This window comes from Apodemus sylvaticus, chromosome 9 (assembly GCF_947179515.1).
Source record: "Apodemus sylvaticus chromosome 9, mApoSyl1.1, whole genome shotgun sequence".
NCBI lineage: Eukaryota > Metazoa > Chordata > Mammalia > Rodentia > Muridae > Apodemus > Apodemus sylvaticus.
The window spans coordinates 102745546-102753456 of NC_067480.1; positions in this window are offsets into that span (position 1 = coordinate 102745546).

Sequence of the window (7911 nt, forward strand, 5' to 3'; positions counted from 1 at the left end):
AAAAGAGTGAAAATTATTCTCAATAGTTTACTGCTGCAAGGATACAGTTTATAGAATATACTTTTGCCTCCTGAATCTGAAAGGAGTCTTGTGAGTCCTTTGATCTAAGAACCTTAACACATAAAAAAAACAGGAGTACATAGAAAGAAACTAGTATCACCAATGTGTCCATAGCAAGAAAAGCAGAAAGACTAGCATTGCATCCAAGGTAAGAGTAGCACCTACAAAATTGAAAATATATTTGAATCTCTATGTCTGTCTCTGTCTCTTTCTCTCTCTTTCTCTGTGTCTCTATTTCTCTGTCTCTGTTTCTGTCTCTGTCTCTCTCTCTTTTTCTCTCTCCTCTTGAAGAAAAAAAAAAGGTATCATTAAAATTCTGTGCTGAATATCTTTCCTATCACAGGAAAACAAGCAAAGATGGTTAATCCCAGAGAAGGCCTATGGGAAGTCCTCTGGCCTTGTTTGTTATTCTTAACCTGACTGTTCCTTTATTCTCTCCACAGCAGTTTAATTTTTCAATTTGAGGCACTATTGCTATAAAGCATGCCTCATTACCTTGTGGGAGGTAGCCGGTATCCATTAATTCAGTTCTTACTTCATTTGCTTTGCACACAGTCATAATTAGCTTCCAAATAACATAGGTACCTTCAATAGATTTATGACTACAATTTTACTCTATGTTTCCTTTTTATCTTCCTTTTCCCTTTTCTGATATTCTATAAAAGTTAAAAATTAAAAGGGCACAGTTGCTTTGGGGAGTGATTTCAAATTGAAATTTTCAGCGTTCAGTTGTGGGATTTGGGCATTGCAATAATTCTCTTACCTTAGAAACTTTGTTTAAAAGGCAATCTACTGAATTTTTAATCCAGCTGAAAATATTTTAGACTTTACACCATAAACTCAAGTAAAGAGGATCTTGCAAACCTTTATGTTCAGCATCCTGTACTTATTTAACCTGCACATAAGGTATAAACATCATCCTTGAAATACTGTTCTCATATGAGAATTATACTACATATACAAACACAAAGTCTGTGAATAGATATGGATATTGTGGTGGATGTAAAACAAAAGCATTGGTTTCACTTTGAAGTTCTCCCATGCAGAAATAGAACCTATTTATTTTTCCACTGAGTTGGGCCATAGCCATGAAATTCCTTTGGTCAAGGAACTTTAGTATATGTGGCCTTGTCTTTACTTGTTTCTTCTGGAACCCTGTATGAAGCAGTATCAAGCCATACTGCTTCCTTTGTAAAGATCTTCACTTCAAGCTATCTGTCCTAATAAAGCTAATTATGACGGATAATTGGTTTCAGCTTCCTTCCCTGAACTTGCAGCCCTGACTGCTAACAGCTATGGCAAAATATATAAACAATTCTATGATATAGCTTGGACAGACCTACACAAAAGGCACTTAACCTATTAAATATCCACTAAATATGCAAAGCATTGCACACAGGGGAAGTGTGGTAGCTGATATCAATTGTTAATTCATTGGCTTGACAGGTGCTGGTGTACTAGTGAAGCACAACTCTGGACAGCTGTGGAGGCTTTGCCAGAGGCTGTAAGATTGTAGGAGCTCAAGTATAACAATGATTTAATCCCACGACAGTTCCAAAATTTGAATAGAATATTGTGAATGGAAGAACTGTGGAAGGCAGTGCCTACCTGAATAAAGTATGTTATGAATAGAATATCTTGGTATTCTTTGATTAGAATATCTTAGTCCTGGCCCTTCTTGCTATTCTGTTCTCTGCCCCTGGCCACAATTACGTGAGAAGCATTTTTTGTCTCATTCCCACTCTGATACTTTCTGTCACTTGGAATGAAGATAAAGATGGAATAGGTTTTGGGGGTACAGCTAACCAATGGTTGTCCCAACTTAAGATCCATCCCATGAGAGAGAGCCCATCCCCGACACTATTAATGATACTCTGCTATGCTTGTAGACAGTTACCTAGCATAACTGTCATATGAAAGGCTTCATCCACCAGAAAATGGAACAGATGCTGAGACCCACAGCTAAACATCAGGAAGACCTCAGGCATTCTTGTGGAAGAGCTGGAGAAGGAATAAGGGAGTCAGTGGGGTCAAGGGCACCATAAGAAGACCTACAGAGAAAACTCACCTGGGAGCATAGGTGATCACAGAGACTGAACCACCAACCAAAGAACATGCAGGGGCTGGACCTAGCACCACACACACACACACACACACATTGTGCAGCTTGGTCTTCATGTGGGTCCCTTAACAGTTGAAGCAAGTCTATCTGACTCTGTTGCCTGCCATTGAATCTCCCATACACTGCCTGCCACTGGATGCCTGGATAGGCTACAGTAGGAGAAGTACTTAGTCATACTGGGACTAGATGTTCCAGGGTGGGGTGGTACTTGAGATGGGCCTGCCTTCTCTGAGGAGAAAAGGACGGGATAATGGGGAGAGGAATTTTTAAAGGTGGGACTGGGGAGGGAGGGAAGAGGGGAACTGTGATTGAAATGTAATGTAAAGTAAACACACACACACATAGTATGCACTCACTGATAAGTGGATATTAGCCTAAAAGCTCGGAATACCCAAGATACAATTCATAGACCACACGAAACTCAAGAAGAAGGAAGACTAAAGTGTGGGTGCTTTGGTCCTCCTTAAAAGGGGGAACAAAATACCCATGGGGGGGCAGATACAGAGATAAAGTGTGGAGCAAAGACTGAAGGAAAGGCCATCCTGGGATCCATCCCATATACAGTTACCAAACCCAGACACTATTGTAGATACTAAGAAGTGCTTGCTGACAGGAACCTGATAACAGCTGTCTCCTGAGAGGCTCTGCCAGAGCCTGACAAATACAGAGGTGGATACTTGCAGCCAACCATGGGTTTAAGCACAAGGTCCCCAATGGAGGAGTTAGAGAAAGGACTGAAGGAACTGAAGGGGTTTGCAGCCCCATAGGAAGAACAACAATATCAACCAACCAGTACCCCCAGAGCTCCCGGGAACTAAAACACCAAACAAAGAGTACATGTGGACCAAGCCATGGCTCCAGCTGCAGATGTAGCAGACGATGGCCTTCTTGGACATCAATGGGAGGAAAGGCCCTTGGTCCTTTGAAGGCTTGATGTCCCCCCCACCCACCACCCCCCCCCTGTTTAGAGGAATGCCAGAATGGGGAAGAGGGAGTGGGTGGAGGGTGGGATAACACCCTCCTAGAAGCAGGGGGAGGGGAATGGGAGAGGGTTTCTCAGAGCGGAAACCAGGAAAGGGGATAACATTTGAAATGTAAATTAAGAAAATAGCTAATAAAAATTTCAAAAACTAAAAAAATATGAAAAAATAAAAATAATAAAGCCACAAGTTAAAACAAATCTTTCTTTTCTTTGGATTAGCACAGAGGTGCAATGTCTGACTGATTCCATGGGTCAGTAACCAAAGGTAGCCAGTTCCTTGAGAATTCATAGGACAAGATCTCACTTCTCTGCAGTCTTTATCACTAGACAAATTAAGCAATGTCTTTATATTACCAACTCCACACAATGGACCATTTACTCTTTTCAATAGCTGAGTCACTTAAACACCCATCAGAGTTATTTAACCTGATTTTTATGTTTAATTCTAAGAGACTGTGTGATCTAGATTGCAAGGACAGGGACCTTGATTCCAAAATGAAAACAACAACAAAAAATCGAAAACAACAAAAACAGTCTCTGCAAACAAAATCAAGGTCATTCAAAATAAGCAAAGAGATAAAACAACAACAACAAACCTGATTGTTTACTGTGATCCTCAACTTAACAGTCCCTAGAATGACTGAGAGACCTAAGCATGCCTGTGAAGATTTTATGTTATGTATATTTCTATCTCATCAAAACTGTCAGAATTCATGGGTTGTTATCTGTATATATTTGGGAAAGCTTCACTAGGCATGATTACTTTGTGAGTCTTCACAAAATTACTGTTGGAAACATTGATTTGAAAGCTCCCTTACTGCATGAGCTGGAAGGACAGGCTCACCAGGGGAAAGGAAGAGCAGACACAACACATAACACGTGGAAGCTAGGAAAAGAACTACAGCGGAAACACTCCTGCCAGGAACACGGGCTCTAAAGGGAGAAGGGAACAAGTGAGAGATTAAAATGTGCCTGTTGTAAATAACCATCAAAGCTCAGAGGGAAATGAGGATATGGTACAAATCTACAGTTTCGCCATCCCATTCTGACTAGAGGATAGATGGTTTTCAAAGAAACTAAACTTAGCCATATGCAAATTCAAAACAGGAGAGAAACCTGGCCTGGTGCCTCCTGGTGTTGCTCAGTGACCTTGCATGGAAAGATAAGGACCCCAATTACAACCATGGTGGTCAGGAGAACGGAGATGGAGAGCACAAAAGACACTCCTCGTGAAAATCATGGAGCCAGAGGCTTGTTGGAATTAGAAATAAATATATTCATCCTTTGTTTTTGACAGGCCATCTACGTCCAGAGTTAAGACATGGCAATGATCTAATTAAAAGCCTCAGATATTTTGTGGGAGGAGAGCACATACTCCAATTCAAAGCAGTCTTTGTTCGTTCAAGGGCTGAATCCCAGAAGGAAATTAGAGAGTGCTCAGCTACACCATGTGTGAACCACATGCTGCAGTCCCTGCTCTCGGCACTAGGGCTTCTGTTATTCACACTTTAAAGATGGCTGCAACTATGCAGAACATGAGTATCTTCTTTCAGTATGTCTTAGCATGTGGGTAACACACTGCTACTTTAGTATTGAGCCTGTACATGTGTACACATATACCCCTCACATGTTTGTGTCCAAATGGAAGTTTTTCTCAGCTTATCACATCCCAAATCCCAAATAACTGCAAAATAGGACAGCAACATGAGCTTCAAACAAGTTACCTGAGCAATGGTGACACCCCCCAGAGCCCCTTACAGAGGTTCTCCATGCTCAAATATCATTCAAGTTTGAAAGCAGAATAATGAAGCATAAGCTACAATGAAAACTGGCAACTGTTTTGCTGGTCTACTACTGATTTCATGACAGCATACTAAATAATATATTTAACTCAGTGTATATTCTAGCATCCATCAAAGAAGAATGAAACTGCAATCCCAATTTTGTTAACAAAGGAACTTCTTATCATTTAATATATAATGAAGTTCTGAACCTGAAAATATCTTTCTTGGATAAATATAGGTAAAATATCGATAGGCTATGTTCTAAGAATGCTGACTAATGGCTTTTGAATTATATCGTCTCAGTTGTTCTATAACTGTTGAATGAATTAATAACTACAAAGACAATATGCATGTTTTATAATGACTTAGATTACAGAAAGGAAATAACACTACTAGATATCAATCAAGTGTTGTTTGTACGTCTAAAGTGTTTGCAAATTAAATCTATCTTTAAAAAGGTTTATCAGGATGATTTTTGAACCTCCAAAGATAAAATTAATAAGGATGTGTTCAGATGACAACAGTCTATGGGAAAAAGAAGCCATTACCATCCATGTCCAAAATATATTCTTCACCTCTGCACACTGGGGAGACTGAAATATCAAGAGACACTTAGCCGGGTGTTTCTGGGAGTCCTAGAAGGGAGAAGCAATCTCCTGTGTTACCTGTTTCTATCCCTTTCTTCCAGGATTGCCTTTCAGATGGGAAACTGCCATTAATAGCTTCCCTAGACCTCTGTGAAATGCCAAAGCCTATACCAATGATCTACTTCTGAATTCACAAAGTAGTATATCTTAAAGACGGAGCTGTGCCACTCACACTCTGGGTTGAGTCTCCTCATGGACCCTTTGCATTTCTGTAGTGCTGTCCTTGGAACAGCCTCTCATTTCACCCAAGTAAAACATTCCTCCTGAAAGCAACCCCTGCATGCTTTCCCCCTCACTCACTAGTGTTCAAAAACCCCACTGGGCTGCAGCCAAATTGTCCTCCTGGCATTTGTATTCCCCAGATCCCTCCCACATGTTCCTGAAATTCAACACTTCTTTTGCTTTGAGGCTGGTGAGATGGTTCAGTTGGTAAAGTGCCTGCTGTCCAAGCATGAGAACCTGGCTTTAGATCCCTAACCCCTTCATCAAAATCTGCTTGTGGCAGTGTGTGCCTTTGATTCTACTACTGAGGAGGCCGAGATAGATGGAATACTAGGCCTTAATGGACAGTTAGTCTGGCCAAATCAATGAGCGTTGGGTTCAGTGATAGACCCTGTCCCACAAAGGGGAGGGGTGGTTAAGAAAGACACTGGCCTCTGTTCCATTTGTATGTACACATAGGTGCATTTGACTGGACCATCTTCACACACCTAAACACACACACACACACACACACACACTTCTTATGCTTTTATCGAAAACAACGTGCACAGTCACATATGCTGACAGTCACAATCATGAGTTACCACAGCTCATAGCTCAACAATGAGGTACATGTTTGACCTCAGCTAGGGTCTGACTCAGCGATCATGGATGGAAGTGATTTTTATAATTTGAATGCAACCAAATAAATGCACACATAGAAACACGGTTATAGAACATGCACATAGGGACCAGCAAGAAGGGATTAAATGCTTGCAGGAAATGGCTCTTCCTATCCATTCACCTACCTCATGACCTAAGAGCAAAAGAGCAGTGTCCAAAATCACCTCCAGGAGGAACACTGGCTATTTCAAAGGCGAAGGCTGGAAATTAATGGGCCGACATGTTTTAATAAGCCTTTTATTCTCTGAGTTGAGATTCCATTCCCTACTTGGTTGGTTGGCCTCATATAAATTCACTTTTTCTTGGATTTATTTTCTGAGTAACTGCATGCAGCATTATGTGGGAATTCTAAAACTTTCAGATGTGCTTAGGGTATAAAATGAAAAAAAAAGTCATTGTATTCTTTATGTCCTTTTAAAAATTGAAAGTAATTTGTTTAAATATAAACTAGTATTTTACTATGAAAGAACTTGTGAAATTACTGAAATGAGTTACGGTGTTAAATGTATAGAATGTGAACAAATAAAAGTCAATGTTAAAATACCAAAACAGCATGCTAGCATCCTACACATAGGCACATGCATACCTGTGACACAATAGGGATGTGTCTGTATATACAGGCTCACATGTATGTTAATTGTGTGTTGAAGCAAACAAAGTAAGACTTTTTTCCTAATGCATTGCCTTTGCTAGGTTTACTTGGAAACACATTTCCAATACAGGTTTAGGTTTTAGTTCATGGAACCATGAGCAAATTTTTTCTCCATTAATTAATTTATTTATTCACTTTACATCCTGATCACTGACCTCTCCTCAATGATGCACACATCCCCAGTCGGCCACTCACACAGTACCTTCCCCCATCCTGCCTTCTTTGCAAGGACAGAGGATCCACCCCTGCACTCCACATCCTCTACCCCATATCCTAGCTAGCTGCATCCCCTCCCACTGAGGTCAGACAAGGCAGCCCAGTTAAAGGAACAGGGTTGACAGGCAGGCAACAGATTAGGGACAGCTCCTGATTCACTTGTTGGGGAAACCACATAAAGACCAAGTTGCAGATCTGCTACCTACGTGCAGGCGTGTGGGTCCAGCTCCAGTATGCTCTTTGGCTGGTGCTTCAGTCTCTTGAGAGGCCCAAAGGGTACAGGTTAGTTAACTATGTTCGTCTTCCTGTGGAGCTCCTAGCCCCTTCAGGATCCACAAACCTTCCCCCTATTCTTCAGTAAGAATCCCCAAGCTTCATACACTATTTGGCTGTGGGGTGTCTGGATCTGTCTGAGTCAGCTGCTGGGTAGAGCCTCTCAGAAAACAGTTATGCTAAGCTCCTGTGTTCAAGCGTAACAGAGGATCATTAATAGTGTCAGGAATTGGTGCTTGCCCATGAGATGGGTCTCATCTTGGGCCGGTTATTGGTTGACCATTCCCTCC